Genomic DNA, 18289 nt, shown 5'->3' on the forward strand with positions numbered 1-18289 from the left:
CAGGGGACAGATGCGAGCGAGACCGCCGTTGGAGTTTGAACAATTCCTCTCGACTGATTTGTTTGGTCTTGATGTTTCAGTCAATGGCACTCACTTCCTGTCCCGTCTTTGATCTCTCCCCTCGTCCCACCCGCGCCCCCCGCCGTCCACCATCACCGGAGCTCTCGCTGGCCAGTCGTAATCCCGACTGCAACACGGCGTGTCACAGGAAGGGCTTGTGAGCTGCAATGATGATGTCGTACGGATTTATTCTTCGCCCTCCCTCCTCTACGCTTGCCTCCCTCCTCCCGGATGCTCTGCAACTCCACAGACACTTTTTTTCTCTTTTTTTTTTCTCCCCTCCCATCGCCGTCTAATGCGTCATCACAATCTCTTAGTGGCGTTCTGCTACAGGTCTCACTATAGCACACATCAACAGGTTTGCCCTTGACTCGCTCTCCCTGGGACTCTCTAGGAATTGTTCTCTCGGTGTGTGTGATCCATCAAGGTTAAACCGAAGGTAACTGTACTTATCCTGTCTGGTCGATTCTAACTGTCTGGCGAAGAATCCTGGATTTTGACCCTCAAGGATAGTGTGGTACGTGCAGGGTGTCTGGTGAGTGATGTGTTGACAAGAAACCAAAGGCTGGTTAGAGATCACGTGAATCAAGAGAATAGTTAACTCACAGTAAACCCCTTTCACACGAAGAACATCGATGACGTTTATTGGCTGCTTCCGTGAAGCACAGATGTAGAAGGAAGTCTCGGGTGTTAAAACTTATCACCCCGGTCCCGGTCTCCCACTATCCCTTTACAAACAGGCAGTGTCCTTCCTCTGCCAAGCCACTGACCAAATTAGCGGGTCCACTTCACCACCGCGAAATCAAATCACGACAAAGCCTACTTTGGTGGACAGCGTGAGTCGGACAATAAACATCACCCTCTTGTGTTTTTGCCTGTAAGGATTTGGCTTTGGGAACCAGGAATAAAGAGAAAGTGAAAGTGGCGACGGAAAGCCCAGAAGAGCAGACAACTCCCAAGGGATAATGGATAGAAATATGGACAATTGGGATTCGAAACTCAAGCAGACTCTAAACATGAACCACAACCGACTCTCAGCGTAAACTTAAACTGCAACTCAAGTTGCATTTAAAGCAACTCTAAACCTAAATCTAAACTGACTCCGAAGGTAAAGCTCACCCTCAAATGCTTGGTGTACTTTCTAACAGAAACAGAACAGTACGTTTTCACTCCTCTCTTAGCGCATCTTAATAAGAAGATGTCATCAAAATGTAAAGGACCACAGGTGCGTAACTGACACAATGGATGGCTTTTCATATCATGCGCTTTGCTTTTTAGAGTTTCAGTCGAAGGCTTCGAGGCGTTTTTCATCAAAGGCTTGACTGGTTTATTGACTTCCTCAACCCACGGGCTATTGTTTGATTTCTTATTAGAAGCTGCCATCGTGTGACTTGAAAACTCGAAACCACTTGACCAAGTTCTGTCACGTCGCAGGCAATGAATGGAACAAGACTATATCGGGTCTTGGTCCTCAATTCGAGTGGCAAGTCCTTGAAGAGAGTTAATAAACGATAGTGAGCGCTAAAGTCACCGTAATGATGTGAGGTTCTCAAATATCTCAACATTGTCTTCACTGGTTGCTTCAGCGCACCCAGCGGTTGGGCCATGCATTTGTCAACTGGGCCATCAGCGAGGACTTACCCGATTTAATCCACCTCCGGGCTCAAAATCTGATTGGACGAAAAGTCCAACATCGACGGTTAATACAAAACGGTGACTAAGTGATTCTCTTCTCGATTTCCACAAGGACTCGTCGAGTCTCCAAATGTCGTTAAGCCGCTTGCCTTCATAAGTGCAGGAGCTGGACGCGTTCCAGCGGGTGGCCATCGTTGGCAAAAAGGATGACTCGAGGGAATTTCATCATGCTTCAAACAGCAGAGGACACCTCGTTTAGTCTCCGACTTTTCAAGTCCGCTACGAGGATGTTGCATGCGTTGAGATGTAAACCGAAGAAACTTGAGAAAACTGTTTAAGGGACAGTTCAAAATCGGACTGTTTTCCGATCTGTTAGTGGGCGAACCACCGCCTATTTGCGCTTCGGTTTTCCCAAAATCATTTCTAATCGTTATCGTGAGGGGATACGTCCGAGACCCAAAAGGCACTTTTGAAAGCATTCCTTGGCGCCGGCTCTCACTGACTTGCGATTGTAATATTCAGTTGAATATTATTGTATGTTCTGTTTGTATGTTTCAAAGTAGCATTTATTTGAAGGGTTGAAGAATTATTGCAACAGCCATGCTCATTTCTGTTCGTCCACTGGCCATTGTCAGCTGCCTTTAAATCAGCCACCCGTGTTTTTGTTTGTTGTCTGGTCTGTAATGCGTTCCTGTGTTGTCCTGAAAGGCGCTATACAAACATAATTCCTGATTATTATGATTCACATTCCATGTTAGCATTAAGCTAGCAGACTTTTGAGACAAAATGATGTGGTTTGATGTCTACAGCTCCGAAGCAAGCGCGCTTGTCTCTTATTGGGAGAATCGTGTGAGCGAGAGAGCGCGAAAAGGTGCTCAGGAGTACTTTCGAAAGTGTGTTTTAATGAGTTCAAGAGCGTTTTGATAAATGTAAGTGTCGGAAGCGTGTGGGACGGTAGAACGATACAAAAGATCGTTTATATATGATCCAGCATAGTTTTTCATCTATTACGAGTTAAGTCTGGAATGCGTTCCCCACGGTAAACAGGGGTTCACTGTACTGCATTCCCTTTGCCCTATGCAATTTCTCCCCTCACTTGCAACAGACAAACAAAACCGGCAAAGAGCTGACGGTAATCCCCCTGACATTTGCTACCCGGTAATTGTCATTGTGCCATTCTGTCCTGCTCACCCAGGAGCATCAATCCTCATTACTCACCACACCTTGAGCGACCTTGCGGCACTTGTAGTTTTGACTCAGCACGACGTGGCGAGCGTAAAGCGTGGCGAAAGGCGGCGCAGGTATTTGCCGGCGCCTCTTTCTTGCCCGTTTCCCTCAGTTTATTGAGTCTGCCGCTTTCAGGTGGGTCCCGGCTTGAGCCCCCCCCCTTACAGTTTGTCAAGAGACATACTGTACACTGGCTGCAGAGGTGACATTAAGTTCATTCTGTAGAAGAATTACTGATTTGGCTCCTTAAGTCAAAGTGAAAATATCAATCAAATCAATAACACACTTGAACTTTGACTGTCAATTACGCTGTATACTTTGTCCAACGCCCTCTTTGATCGTTAGCACATCAGGAGTAGATTCATTTTCAGTTTTCGCCCGTGGGCAATAAAAGCAAAAAGTCATCAGAAAAAAAATAAAATAATGAAGTACATATCATATGATTCGGAAAAATACAACTTGATTACTTCCCACCACTCATTATGAGGATGTTCCAGCGCCATTGTCGACGCTTCTTTCTATGTTTTGTCATTTTGTCACCACGCGACTCTCACCGGCAGCAAAACGATCCGCCGACTTGGTTTCCGCACGCTGGCGTGCGTAATCGTGTCAAAACCCAGCGACAATTTCAAACTGTAGCAGAGCACGAAAAGTCATTCATCTTCATTTTTGCTCTGCAGATGAACGTGAGGCGGGATGAGTGGGGGGGGGGGGGGGGGGGGGGCGAGGCCCTTCTTGAAAAGGCGGGAGGACATCAGGGTTCTCTGTGGACGCACCATGTGACCCTGTATTGATCGCGCGGCGTAATAAATGTCCACAAAACCTCAGCGTCTGATCAACGGCTTGCTGAGCCCCCCCACCCGAGAGGCGATCAATGCAGCAAACAAAAGGCAGCGTCGGGTATCGGCTTGTGGTTACGGAGGCCGTCTGCCTCCATGTAATTCTCCACGCTTTTTTTGTTAAAAATAAATCCATAATTGACTGGTTCTGTTGGTAAACACATAGGAAATGTACTTAGAAATGCATCATTCACCATTCAAGAAAGGACGCTTGCAAAAAGTTTCGCCGGACGGACACATTTGGTGACTCTGCCCCAACTGAGCAAAATCTGCAGGAAAAGGTTCGTGAAAGACGCCTCCAAACGGGCAAAAAGGCACACTTTCATATCAAATTTCAAACTTGGGGTCGCTGCCAAGATAATCTTTTGTGGATTGCGATCTGCGATCCCCTGCCAAATGCACACGTTCACTTGGACGTTTGGGAGAAATCGGGTGAGGTTGTGGTCCTCTACGCATTTGAAGTTCCGAGCAATTCCGAAAATATACCGGATCAAACACTCGTACGCTATCCAAGTGACAGTCACATGTCCGCCGCTCCGGCGGTCTGGCATTGCGCGTCATCTGCGAGTCTCGGGTCTGCACAGGTGGGCCGATAGGGGGAGGAAGTAGCACATGTGAGTAGCAGTGGCAGAAGGAAAGGCAAAAGGCAAGCATATGCTCTCCCCTCTGTGGCCTGGCCTTCCTGTCGCTTTTCAGGACAAGCAGGTACAAGCGGGGGAAAGAGAAAAAACCAACAACAACAACAAAAAAGCTGCGCTGCGGTGGCCTTTGTGAACACCGTTGCTCCTTTTTTATCTGGGTTTGCCCGGAGCTATTTTCAGAGGCAGTCCCGTGACTGAGGATAAAAAAAGGAGAGGTCAAATTGGCCGTCACGCGTCCCGTGAGGGAGGCTGAATTGATCTCGGCCGTCTCGCAGCTTCCACCCCGGGAACCTGCGCGGCGGCGCTAGCAAACGTGCCGGCTGTTGAGATTCAACACCGACTGCCCTCAAGTCTTCCCCCCACGACATCCATCAACCTTTCTCTCTCTGGTTCTTCCTCTCGCTCTCTTGCCTGGCAGCTCCATCCTCATCATCCTTCTCCCAATATACTCACTATTTCTTCCTCTCCACAAGTCTGCCCTCTCTAACTTTGCCTCCTAAACATCGAACCTCGGCCGTCCCTCCGATGAGCTCATTTCTAATTGGAGCCAACCTGGTCACTCCTCAACATCTTCATTTCCGCCACCTCCAGCTCTGCTTCCTGTCGTCTCTCTCTCTCTAAGGACAGGTCAGGTAGAATTTTGGGGCAGGTTTAGAGTTAGGGTTAGGGGTATTGCGGCGGGCTAGGTAGCGTTCGAGTTGATTTTCATTTAGGAGAGGCGTTAAGGTTATGATAGGTCAGGTCAGAGGGCAAGGCTCAACATTTGAAGTACAAATGTGGCGTTCGTCTTTTGTTTTTCGAAATCTTCCACTCCTTTAAACGCCCATTCTGGACAAAAACATATACAATACTGTACAAAAACGCTGATTGAAAAAAGATATAAAAGGTTTTCAAAAAACAATTTCCCAATACTTGTAAGAGGAGAACATATACAGAACACATTGATGAAGGTTTGGTAGGTTAGCGGCGAGGGGATGTTAAAGTAAGAGGCCTGGTTAAGGCTAGTGGGCGAGTGCACTTATGGAAGGTTGGTAAATAAGTGGGTGGAGTATTTTTTTTCCCGCAGATCCAGATAGGATTAAGATCCGGGTAAGGTTGCGAGTTAGAGGGTCAGGTTTAGGATGAAGGCAGGATTCGGGTTGAGCTCAGGTTACATAATGAGTTAGTGTTATGGTAGTTTGAGGTTATGTTTTAAGATGTTTGGCTCAAGGAGGATGTTCTCCTCGAGCGTGTCGAGGACGCCCTCTACAGGCCACATGCGGCCAAAGCGCCTTTTGGATGGAAAAACAAAAAAGACAAATTGAAAGCTAGACGAGGTGTCACCAATGATGCGCTCTCGTCACAGTCATTTATTTGGGCTCCCATCCCGCTGCGGCAGCCTGGCCAGCTTTATAATCCTCAGGGTGAACAAAAAAATGGATTTGCTCAGAGTAAACAACACTTGGTAAGCTGCCTTAAACCAACATGCAGGATTTTGGCACAGCGCATTCTCACAGGCCAGCACACTCACGGTCTAAATCTCGCTTGTCGTGCAAACAAAAAGGGCAGCACGAGCTCCTGGAGGCCCTGAGGTCAGCGTGAGAACATCACAAAGCTCGCATTCTTCACTCGGGTGGACGTCACGTAAATTGGATCGTTTTGGGACAAAATCGGGAGAAAACAGCACATGCAAACTCCGCACAGGCGAGGCCGGGATTTGAACCCCGGTCTTCAGAACTGTGAGGCGGATGTGCTGACCCCTCGCCCGCCGTGTCGCCCGTGACGGATATATCTGTCGAGTACACGTGGTTCAAATTGAGGAAAAAGTTGTCTTCTAGAGGACCCTGAAAATGATGCAAATGAGCCCAAAATGGCCACTTCAAACCAACATGGCCAACTTCCTGTCTTTTCAGCAGCGATGTGCTCAAGACCACGCTATCCGAGACCAAGACTTGCTCGAGACCGGAACTCACCGAGACGAGCGAGTCGAGACTGAGTCGAGACCGCCCCCAAAATAATGGAAATCCCAAGTCCGCCAGTCCGCCAGAGGCAAGTCTGAGACAAGACCGAGAAAATGTGGTCTCGAGTGTTACAAGACCACGGCTTCTTGACACTTTGCTACCGAGCCGATTCAAACAAAACATCAGCTCGCGGCGCCGCTCGACTCAAAAAGGTGACATGTTCTTCCGCTCCGCATTCTCGGAGGCTGCCGGAATGTTTCCTGGCAACGGGCCTGTCCCCCCCCCCCGTTGCATCTCCAGAGGCTCCGGACGACAGACGGCTCGCAGCGAAGCCACATTTCAAATCCGGTGTGCAGATGGACACCAGTGGCGGTTCTGCTAAATCCTGCGCCTTTTGGCAACCCGGCGGCAGCAGGCCGCTTCGAATCACACGTCGGAGGGTTCGCTCGACGAGGTGACCGGGGGGGTTTGGTCTTTCGTAAAGTGAACGTACTTGATTGTTGTTCATTTATCCATGCCAGTGACATATAGTGAACGCCAACAACAACAACAATGATGGCTTTGTGACGTCAGGGAGCGCCACCAATAGGAGAAGGGCTGGCGGAGTGATTTCTGAGTGCTATTTGCTATTTGGTATGGTTATGTTAGGTTTAGAGGTTTGCGCTATGGGGTTCAAGTCGGGTTAGTGAATCACCGTTGAAGGAAGCCACCCTCCATGTCGGTCCCTCCGCAAATGGGAGGTTTCCCACCTGCCCCTCTCGTCACCCTCCGAGCGATGCCCATAAACGGGAGCTCGCCTCGTTGCGCAAATGGCCACCCGACCGTTCCGCCCGCTCAGCACTTTAGCTTCTATTCTTAGCGCCTCTCGAGGCTCCTTATCATTATTTTACACGATGGCCTGAACTCCGATCGCACACGGGGCCGACACTTTTGCCTTTGGGTGTGTGTGTGTGTGTGGGGGGGGGGATTGCAATTATGGCAACGTTAGGCCCCATTTTTCACGGACATATCGTTTGAAACAGCTGGCTTCTGTTCAGGCAGCACGGTGGGTCCAGTGGTTAGCATGTCTGCTTTTGCGCGTCTTTTTTTTTTGCCTTTTGTTTGTCACCATCTGTTGCTCAGTCAAGGGATTGCAGCCTCTAAAATTGAACCAGGAGTGGATCATGTCCAGCGTTAATGTCAGCGCCGTAATTCATCCACACAGTCTGAGCCCATTGATTAAAATATCAAATCATTATCCTGAAAAGCTTTCATACTTGCAACCTGACTTTTTTTTTTTTTTTTTTTCTCCCCAAGGTGAGCGATAAAATCAGGAGCTTTTTAAAGGACTGTTGTATGCGTTAAAACAAGGGTGTCCAACTCATTTTTGTCACGGGCCACATCGCAGTTGTGGCCGCTACGACTGTGGACCCATATAAATGAAAGATTACCTCATATACTGTAATTACAGCATACGCAACACATTTTTGAAATCAGAAGCCTATAAAAACATATTTTTCAACTATTACATTTCTTTTCAAAGGGGGATTGGTAACAAACAAAATATGCTTGCAAATATCTCAATGGTATTACATCAGAACACAATTAGCGATCTTTGATTTGCTTTTGCGGGCCACATAAAATGATCTGGCGGGCCGGATCTGGCCCCACGGGCCACCAGTTTGACACCAGTGCCTTTATATTTAAAAAAAAAAGAAAAAAAAGCCTTATTTCAAGTAAAACTTGTCGGAGCGTTGTGATGTGTTGTCGTCAGGGAAAGCGGGCTGCAGATGGCGCCGAGCGGGGCTGAGCAGGCCGGGCGGCCGCCGCGGTGGAGCGGCAGATGGCGGAGCTGCTCACTGATGGATGTTCTGTCGAAAGCAGCCGACGAGGAACCTGCTGCTCACACACGCACACATACACACACGCACACACTGTGATGGATACCATGCAGGATGATTTATCCGGCATGTTTTTAAAAAAAATTTTTTTTTTTTGCCTCTCCATATTTTTCCCATTTGTACTGGGGGAGGAAAAAAAAATCGTGGTTTCATCAATCAAGAGAATGTTCATCAATTAAAAAAATCTGTGTAATCAAAGTACAATTGCTGACTCCTGCACTTAAGTCCTGGCTAATTCATCACGTTTCATCCAAAACTCTTGCAGAGTTATGATGTACATAAAAACTTGATGGTTCACACACACACACACACACACACACAAAGAACCAGACTGAAATTCTTGAAATAATCCAGTTAAAAAAAAAAAAAAAAAAAAGGATTTATTTTCAAAAACGCACAGCAAACAAGGCACACGGAAAACTCTAAACACAACAATGGACAAGATACGAGTGGCTGGAGGGAGCTGATTGGTTGACACAAGGTCGAGAACAGCTGGAGACAAAAAAACAAAAAAACAAGACATGAACATGTGACAAGGAAAACTTAAAAAAAAAATAAACGACGACAACAAAAACTGAGAAAAACTAAATCGAATCAAAACAAAGTCAACAAAAACACTGATCATGACAAAACAATGGTGTACTGTAAAATTACAGTAAAATGTTTTCAGGCCTGCTGCCAGTGTTTTGCTGTAAAGAACGAAAATGCAGTAGTAATCAGCAATTACAGTAACATACTGTAAAGTTGGAAACAGTAGCAGAGCTGTAAAAAAAAAAAAAAAAAACAAACAAAGCGGCAGCACGGCCGCCTTTATTTTACAGTTATTTTACAGGACAATTTATTACAGACTCCCAGTGTGCATGAAATAAATACAGTAGCGTAGAGTATTGATTTGCAAATTTGTCCCAGAATGCAATGCTATTTATGGTATATTAACATATTAATGAAAACCAGTAAGCGACCCACAAATGTATCCCATAATGCATGATTTTTAGCGTATAATAGTTTGTTACAGTGATGTTAGTAACTTTAGTAAATGAACTCAGAATAACAGAACAGTTCATTTTAACTCGCCGTGGTATATTAAATTAGTTAACGAGGTTTACTTTACTGTCGACATGCAGTTGTGGGACAAAAAAAAAAACCATTGCCACGAAATCCCGCGATATGGCGTAAAATCTGCGATATAAATTTAGATATGCACAGTTTCAAAATGTGCATACCGTGAAACAGCAAAAAAAAAAAAAAAAAAAGTGAACAACCAAATGGTGAGGGACAAGCGTAGTCGTAAAAGTCCGAAAAGTAGCATTAATGCAGTGTTGCATAATGATGGCACAGTAGAAGTGGCCTCATGTGAGTGCTGCCTTAAGTAGTCCAGCAGCATTTCTTATGTAAGCCAGAGTACTGTTGTTCACATGTGCGCCACCAGAGGTCTCTGTCTCACGGTAAAACTGGAACTCAATCATCTCTCTCGTCTCCCTTTTTCAGATTCTCAAAGGCTCACCTTTTGTGCCAATGAATCAATCCAATTAGTGTCATTTCAACAAGTCAAAACAAACAAATGGATAATAAGCATTAGCAGCCTCTTATTCATATTTCTTCTTCTTCTTCTTCTCGTCTTCTCCTGACTTGTAAGCGTGGCCTTTGAGAAAGCCTGCTCAGCTCTTTTTTTCTCCCCCCCCCCCTCCGGCAGTGGCGGCTGAGATTAATTACGGTCGTATAAATACTTGAGTGAACTGACAAGCAAACTGGGTTGTAACCGGGTCGGATCCGCTCGTAATTTGCCTCATGAATCATCAGCGTTCATTTTATTTGCTGCCAAAAAAGGACACCGGGGAGTTGGGAATACTTGCGCCGCCGCCGTGGTTCCTCGCGTGTGGTGCCGCTATTTTTTTTTTTTTTTTGGTCGGCCGGTGATGTGATGACCAGTCGGTCACAAATAATCCACAGAGTAAAAAAAAAAAAAAAAAGTCCACAGAACACTTGCTCACGTGTCAGTTACTGTAATGTTACGGTTCCAGTAAATCATCATGACATTGCACAATAGAAATAAACAGAATGACTCGAAATAATCCACAGAATAAAAAAAAAGTCCAGGGCTCGCTCAGCAATGCATAAACATGTCAATTACTCTAATAAAATCATTCCTTGGAAAATAATTAATGATACTGAAACTACCACCATGCATAATAGAAATAAGCAGAATGGCTAGAAATAATCCACAGTCTCAAAAATGTCCAATGGCACACTTAGTCACCCACGTGCAAATGCAGAATTGCATTGTTGCAATCAATGTGATTGCTCCCCATTCAGTATTCATGATAACTGCACAATAGAAATCAACAGAACGACTTGCAATAATTCACAGAATAAAAAAAAAAAAAAAAAAAAAAGTCAATGTCATGCTCGGGTGCTTAGAAGCACATGAACGCAGTGTCATATGATGAATGCGACTGCTCCTCTCACCAGATTTTCCTGACAACCGCCACCTTGCCCAGTGGAAATAAGCAAAAGGGCTCGAAATAATCCACAGACGTGATGATAGATGGCGTCCCATACCCCCTCGTTTTGGATCTCATCCAAGGCCCAGATGGACTCTTTTTTTTTTTTTTTTTTTTTTTTTTTTTTTTACGCAAAGTACCCTCCCCATAAAGTCAGAGTGTCTCCTGGCTTCATAATTGCGCGATTATGCTCGCCGGGGTGACACATTTTACAGGAGCTCGGCACACGCTTTCATCCCTTTTACATCCCCGCTTGACCTCAATCGAGCACTGAAGGAGCCGACCGGTGAGGGAGTTCATATTTCACCTGACGCCGATGAGTGTCAGCTGTTGGGTAGCGGTTCACACGGCTGACATGATCGATAACTGTAAGCGGGAAGAGGGTCGCAATGTGATTTCCTGGCCTTCTAGACGACGACGTTGACACCATTTTATTATCTACAGTAAATGCGGAATCCAAAGTCTGAAACACATGACCCGCTGTCGTTGATAATGTAGGGGTTCACATAACTGACTTTATTGCAGCCAGTGAGCAAACGTAACGGAGTGGACACCACTTTTATTCGATTCAAGTAAAGTCAATACGAATAGTTGTTTTGTTCAGTTCATCCAAAATAACGTACAACGTTTTTGTCCGTTCACTATGTAAGCCCGAGGACGTCATGTTGACATTTGTATGCGACGTATTCCATCTCCTTGTTTTGTTTGCGGCGGCAGCGAGTCAACACGCAGGATGATCTTTTTGTCTTTTTTGCGACTATTTGCATTTGTGATTTTCTCTTTTTCCTCCCGTCTGCCAGTTTGTGTAAATGGCAGCTGACACGCAAGACAGCCGTCCTCCATCTTGAGAACCCAGAGGAGGTGGTGGGGGGGGGGGGGGGGGGGGTCTGGGTTATGATAGACATGTCCAGCCACGATGAGTGAAAATGGTGTCTGGAGCCAAATGAGTGATTTTGCCCCAAATGGCTGACTTTCTGTTCATGTCATGGATCCTCGACACTTTTTCATGCATCCTGTCATCATTGACATGTCCACCAAATTGGAGAAACTGGTGTTTGGAGCTCATTTTTTCGAACCTTTTAAGGGGCACTAATAGCAGAATTTTCCCAAAGTGGTTGCTTCAAACCAAAATAGATGACTTCCTGTTCAATTTCAGGCATTGGTCCTGGAGAATTTTTGGGCATGTCCTTTTCTGATAGACATCGCCATCATATTTCATGTCAATCAATGAAACTTGTGCTCGGTGCCGATTTGTTTCTTCTAACTTTCTAAGGTACCCTACACAGAGAATGTACCTAAAATGGCCGCTTCAAATCAAAATCAATTTCAGGTAAGGGTCCTTGTGACTTTTTCATGTCTCCTGCCATGTTTGACATGTCCACCAAATTCTGTGTCCTTTGGTGAAACTGGTGTTTAGGGCTCATTTTATCTACGTTGTAACTTTTCCATAGGATAGTACTCGTTTTGAGGGTTTGGTGGTATTGTGGATGCCTAAAGTGTATGATTTTTTTTTTGGCCAATCTTCGGTCGTTTTCATGACTGAATGCTAACCGCTAACATGCTAAACCAAACGTGAATGCAGAGTTCACCGCCGATGCTATTGTGAAAGCGCTACATGACAGACCGCAGCAGACGTCGCCGTTAAGTAGACAAGTTTATTCATGGTCATAATGAATGATGATGATATTAATAATTAGCCATAATTATAATCATAATGTTAATGTCATAATAAATAGAACTCTTCATCTGAAGCATGTAAAGAGAAGCATACAGAAAGAGAAAGAAACAAAAACACAAGTAGAAGAAGTACAGGCGTAAGAAGGAAGGAAGGAAGGAAGGAAGGAAGGAAGGAAGGAAGGAAGGAAGGAAGGAAGGAAGGAAGGAAGGAAGGGGGCGACATTTTTTTCAGCCTTTCAATATAGCCATTTAACATTTTTAAAACATTTTTTTTTACCTTGAACATTTACAAAACGCAGAAAGAGATAAAGTCTTTAAAAAATCCTTATAAATAAATTTGCTGTTTTTTGAACAAAATACAACTTTGTTGGAGGAGGAAGTTTTTTTTTTTTTCTTGTGATGGAATGAGGTGCGGGGGTAAGTATGTACAGAACACCGGGAGTACAAAAAAAGGGTGGGGGGGGGGCACACATACTGGGTTGGGTGGTGGTTTGGGGGAGGGGCTGGGCTATCGGTGATTTTGGGCAGGGGGCCCCAATTGTGTTCGGGACCAAGTACCCGGGGCAGCGGAGATGAACAACCACCGGTTTGTCGTCGTGCTCGTCAAGTGTAGCAAGCTCGCTTGCGTGGCTACGAAAGGAGCGGAAGACCAGTCATTGTTGTGGTTTTTATTTACAACCGTTACCATGTAAACAAACAGCAGGGTTGCCGCATAGCAAAGAGGGAAGTCGAGGTCTACCCTCTTCAGCCCTGGAAGATGAAATTCCCTTCTTTTCCCAGTCAAAGACTAACCACTGGAGACAGACTAATGGATTTTCTGAAATCTAGTCAGTCTAGATTTAGCGAGCGTCGGACGATAATACTGATGGCGGAGATTTGGATTTCAGGGCTTAAGAGGCTACCAAATTGGTAAAAAGAATTAAAGCTGCTTTACCACCTAAAATTAAACTATGTACAACACAAAGACGTCGGCATCAGTTCACTTTTATATCAATCAAAGGCTATACAACGAAAACAGACCATTAATAATGGCATTTTTGTCATAAAATGTAGGCCTACAACTAACGTTTATTTTAACAATAGACTCAATCTGTTAATTATTTTTTTCTCAGATTTTTTTTTCAACTTATCTTCCTTTATTCAAAAGCAGGACATTATTTCAGGTGACATTGACAGAAAAGGATTCTGATTCAGTTGCTGGTCCCCCCCCTAACATCTGTCGAAAGAGGACGACAAAAATCTGAGAATATTTATTGTTGAGAATCCGAATTCTGAGGATTCGGACAATTTTAAGTTGAATGAGATCTGCCTGCCATCAAATGGTACATCTAGATGCTTTTTGTGATCATCCTGACGGTTACTGCTGATGTGAAAATATACATCTATGCTATGCTAATGGCTAAGATTTGGATCTCACGTGTGGTTTCAAGTGATTAAGAAATCATTAAAGCTGCTTTACCATCTGAAATGAAGAACTCTACAACAGCGTGAAGCCATGAGTTGGTTACGCGGCCAAATTAGAAATCTTCACTTCTAGACCACTTAAAGGCTAACCAGTGAAAAACCACTACTAGAATTTCTGCTATAAAATGGTACGTTTCAACACTAATACTGTACAATAATAAGTAATTTACGTCTCTGTAAAAACAACGACTTTTACACACTGAAGTACACACTTTTTTTTTTGTATTTAATACATTTGCTACGTGAACAACTAGCTTAGCCTCGCAAATGCAGATTTTCGCGTTTTTTAATTTGATCAAGCGTCATTGTTTGGTCTTTTGCTTTTTTTTTTTTTTTTTTTTTAAAAACAAAAACACCAACAAACGTACATTTTGTATCAGTTGCTAACAGTCCTGCTAACGTGTGCGTATGAGTGACATCGTGGTTGTTGGGGGTTGTGCATAGATCATTGGCGGAGGACGCGCACGACAAGGAGGAGGGTGGCGGTTGTTCATCTCTGCCTGCCCCATCTGTCACACGATTGGACGTCACAGAGGAAGTCTTTGTTCTATACAGGAAGCGTCAAAGGGGGAGGATCCCTGCTTTGCTTGACCAAAGGAAATCCATCAAGTGGAATTATGAGAGAGTTTCCTTAACGGGAAATTGAGCTCGCGGCCAGAAGCTTCTTGAAGAAATCACTACGGCGTACTCACACTAGGCCTTTTTTCATTCATTTATTAGCTCTGTGGATTGTTTCTAATAGTTGTCTATTTGTAATGTGCAAGGTGGCGGTTATCGTGAATGACTTGAGACGGAGCATTTACATTAATTGTCAAATGTACATTGCACACATACCCGTCTTTGTTTTTTTTGACTATGTGGATTATTTGTAGTCCTTGTGTTGATTTCTATTGTGCAGGTGGCGGTTATCATGAATGACTTGAGACGGAGCATTTACATTAATTGTCAAATGTACATTGCACACATACCCGACTTTGTTTTTTTTGACTATGTGGATTATTTGTAGTCCTTGTGTTGATTTCTATTGTGCAGGTGGCGGTTATCATGAATAACTGGCGAGAGGCTCAATTGCGTTAATTATGCAATAATGAAAACACAACTTCTAACGTGTCATGGACAATTTACTTTAAACTAAATGCATTATTTCAAGTCCTTTTGTTGATGTCCACTGTGCAATGTTCTTGATTTGTATTGTGCAAGGCGGCAGTTATCATAGATGTGTGTGTATATATATATATATATATATATATATATATATATGTCATTTTTTTGCGGGTTAGGATTAATCAAAATAATACCGTACATTGCGCATGTGACTGAGTGTGGCATTCACTATTTCTTTGACTGTGGATTATTTCCAGCTGTGTTAATTTTTATTGGTGGTTATTACAGAAGGTGGCTACAGAAATGATTGCATCAATAGTGACAAAAAAATTGTGCGCGACTGAGCATGCCGTGGACTTTGCTTCCTGACTCTGTTGATTCTTTCTAGTCATTGTGTTGATGTCTATTGTGCAAGGTGACGGTTATCATGAACAACTGTCGGGAGCTGTTTTTTTTTTTTTTTTTAACACTGTGGATTATTTCTAATAGTTTTTATTTCTATTGTGCGTGGTGGGGATTATCAGGAATAAATGTCAAAGGGAGCCATGGCATTATTGACACGTACAATGCAAACATGCCCGAGCATGCTGTGGAATATTTTTTGTACTCTGTGAATTATTTGTAGTAGTTTCTGTCTATTTCTAGTATGCATGGTGGTGGTCATCATGAAGACTGGGTGGGAGAAGCCATCAAATGAACTATGACCCGTACACTGCACTTGTTATCGAGCCTGAACGGACAGTTTTGGGATTGTGTGGATTATTTCTTGTCATTGTGTTGATTTCTATTGTGCAAAATAGTAAATTTAGTATTGGATCAATCATGACATATACATAGATTGTCTATAAATGTGCCATGGATGATTTTTTTGACTTGTGGATCATTTCTAGTAGTGTACGTTCATTTCTATTGTGCAAGGTCTCGGCTGTGATGAATAATTGTCAAGGAATGTTCTGGGTTTTGGGCTTCACGTGGCCTGGAGCACGTTTGGAACAGCCTAGTGTGAGTCCGCCTTTAGCTGGTTATCTCTCCTCTGCCCCCCCCTCCCACACTGTAAACCGCCTGTGGACTAGCATTAGCGAGCCTTTCCCCCCCACTGGCTCCTGATCAAAGAGCTCCGAGGCCGTGCGTTCAAATCCAACAAAGGACAGACGGACGGGAGTAGCCATAAATTGGATGTAATTAATTCCAAAAGGAGGCGAAGTCGATGATTGTGTTGAGGGAGGAGGGGGCTTGGAGGTGGGGGGGGGGCGAAGTTGGGGGGGGGATTCACACAATCACCATCACACGTTGAATCATATAACACATGATCACATGTTACAGTAAATATAAGGGGCATATTTAGTGAGAGGCTGGGGGCGGGGGTGGGGGGTGGGGGGGGGGTGTGGGGGTGGGCGAGGACTGAAATCTAAAGAGGGACTCGTGTGGTTGCCCCCTCTACTCCCTGACATCAGCACAGCCCATAGAATAGATATGTCTATATATTTATGTACAGCAAAAAAACAAAAAAAAAAAACAAAAAAAAAACCAATACACGCAGAGAAGAGTACATTCAAAGAACGCAACCGACATTCTCCTGTTTCAACACATTTGACAGCCACTCCTCATAGAAATAGTCAAAGTTTATAGTCCTCTTCCGCTAAAAACCAACCAAAGACCTGCCGAAAAAAAAACCAAAAGAAAAGCACGCAGATCGATCCCGGCGGGCCACGTCCACACGTATGCGTCAAATATTTTTTACAAGCGACAAATATTCACAGGTAAACAAAACAACGAATTGTACACACAAAGGAGTGTTAGGGCCACACTGAAAAGAAAACAAATATACTATAAATAGACTAGGATAAAATCAGATGTTTTTTCAAGAAAAATAGTTGTATATATGAGAAATACTTTTTATATTTTTGAGAAATTACGACAGGATAGTTTTGTTTTTGTTTCTTTAAAAAAAAAAAAAAAAACTCAGAAAAAAAGTGTTACTTTTGGAGGGAAAAAAACCTGAGGAAAATATGTAAAAAAAAAAAAAAAAAGAAAAGTGCTAGCTTTGAAAAAAAAAAGTCACAATTTTCCCGTGAAGTCACATTTGTGGTTAGATGCGATAGTAAAGTGTTATTTTTATTTGAGAAAACAAAAAAGTTGTATATTTTGGAGAAATAAAGTTGTATAGCTTCAAGATAGGTCCTATTTTTTTCAGGAAAAAAATATTCAGTTTTTTTGAAAAGATATTTTTCCATTAAAAATAGATTTGAGAAAAAAAAAATATTTTCCTTGGAGAAATATCCAAGTCAATAATTCTTTTTGAAGACAAACTATTTTTTTCCAAGAGAAAATTATGTTTTTAAAGAATAGTTTTTTTAAATTTTTCTTGAAACTAAATATTTCTGTCAAAAAAAGTCATAATTTTACTTGACTAAAATCCATCCATCTATTTTACGAATCACTTTTCCCCACCAATCATGACATTTTTTTGTAATATCAAGACAATAAAGTCATAGTTTTATTCAAGAAAAATGTATCATTTTGAGAAATAAGTTGTATAGCTTTGAGATAACTTTTTTTCCAGAAAAAAAATATTGTATTTTTTCAAGAAATAAGACATACTTTTCAAAAAACATTTGAGAAATAATTGTCTATTTATCTTGAAAACTTTTGAATCAATAAAGTGAATAAAGTCGTATTTTCAGTTGAAAGAACAAAGTTCTCAAAAAATAACATTAAAAAACTAATGTTATTTAAAAAACAAATCAGGAAAAAAAGTGTTTTTTTTTACCCCCAAGAAACAATTAGTATTTTTCAAGAAGAAAATGTATTTTTCTTGAAAATTAAAGAGAAAATATTGTTTTCCAAAATATATATATATATATATATATATATATATATATTTTTTTTTAAAAGAAAGATGATACTTTTCTCAATTAAAAGGTATTTTTTCAAGACAATAGAATTTTGTTCAGGATTTAAAAAACAAACTTTTCAAGAAAAGCAATTTTTTTCAAGAAAAAACCAAACTTTTCCCAACACAATAATTTGTAATAATACGGGGAAAAAAAATCATATTTTTCAGAAAGGACATTTTTTGAGAAAAATATTTGAGAAAAATGTTATGAGAATTAAGTCAAATTTCTTTTGTGAAAATATTATAGTGGTCTAGTGGTAAAAGTGGCATTACCACATTACTGGCAAACCTTTATTGTTCAGTGACTGTTTTTTTGATGTCTCAAAAGTATTCACTGTCTGTTGTCGTACTGGAGACAAATTCCTTGTGTGTTTTTGACATACTTGGCAAATAAAGAGAATTATGCTTTTTAAAAAAAGAACTTT

The 18289-nt window shown here is 42.6% G+C and overlaps 1 protein-coding gene across 2 annotated transcripts in view; it reads right to left on the bottom strand.

The window, feature by feature from the left end:
• Positions 1 to 8030: 8030 nt before the first annotated feature.
• Positions 8031 to 18289, bottom strand: part of LOC133465957 (RNA binding protein fox-1 homolog 3-like) — a 350051-nt gene continuing 339792 nt past the window's right edge. For both annotated transcript variants that reach the window (XR_009784790.1, XR_009784789.1), the window contains exon 19: positions 8031 to 8220. The gene's annotated coding sequence lies outside the window, so the exon portion shown is untranslated. The remainder of the gene's footprint in view (positions 8221 to 18289) is intronic.

This window comes from Phyllopteryx taeniolatus, chromosome 16, assembly GCF_024500385.1.
Source record: "Phyllopteryx taeniolatus isolate TA_2022b chromosome 16, UOR_Ptae_1.2, whole genome shotgun sequence".
Lineage (NCBI taxonomy): Eukaryota > Metazoa > Chordata > Actinopteri > Syngnathiformes > Syngnathidae > Phyllopteryx > Phyllopteryx taeniolatus.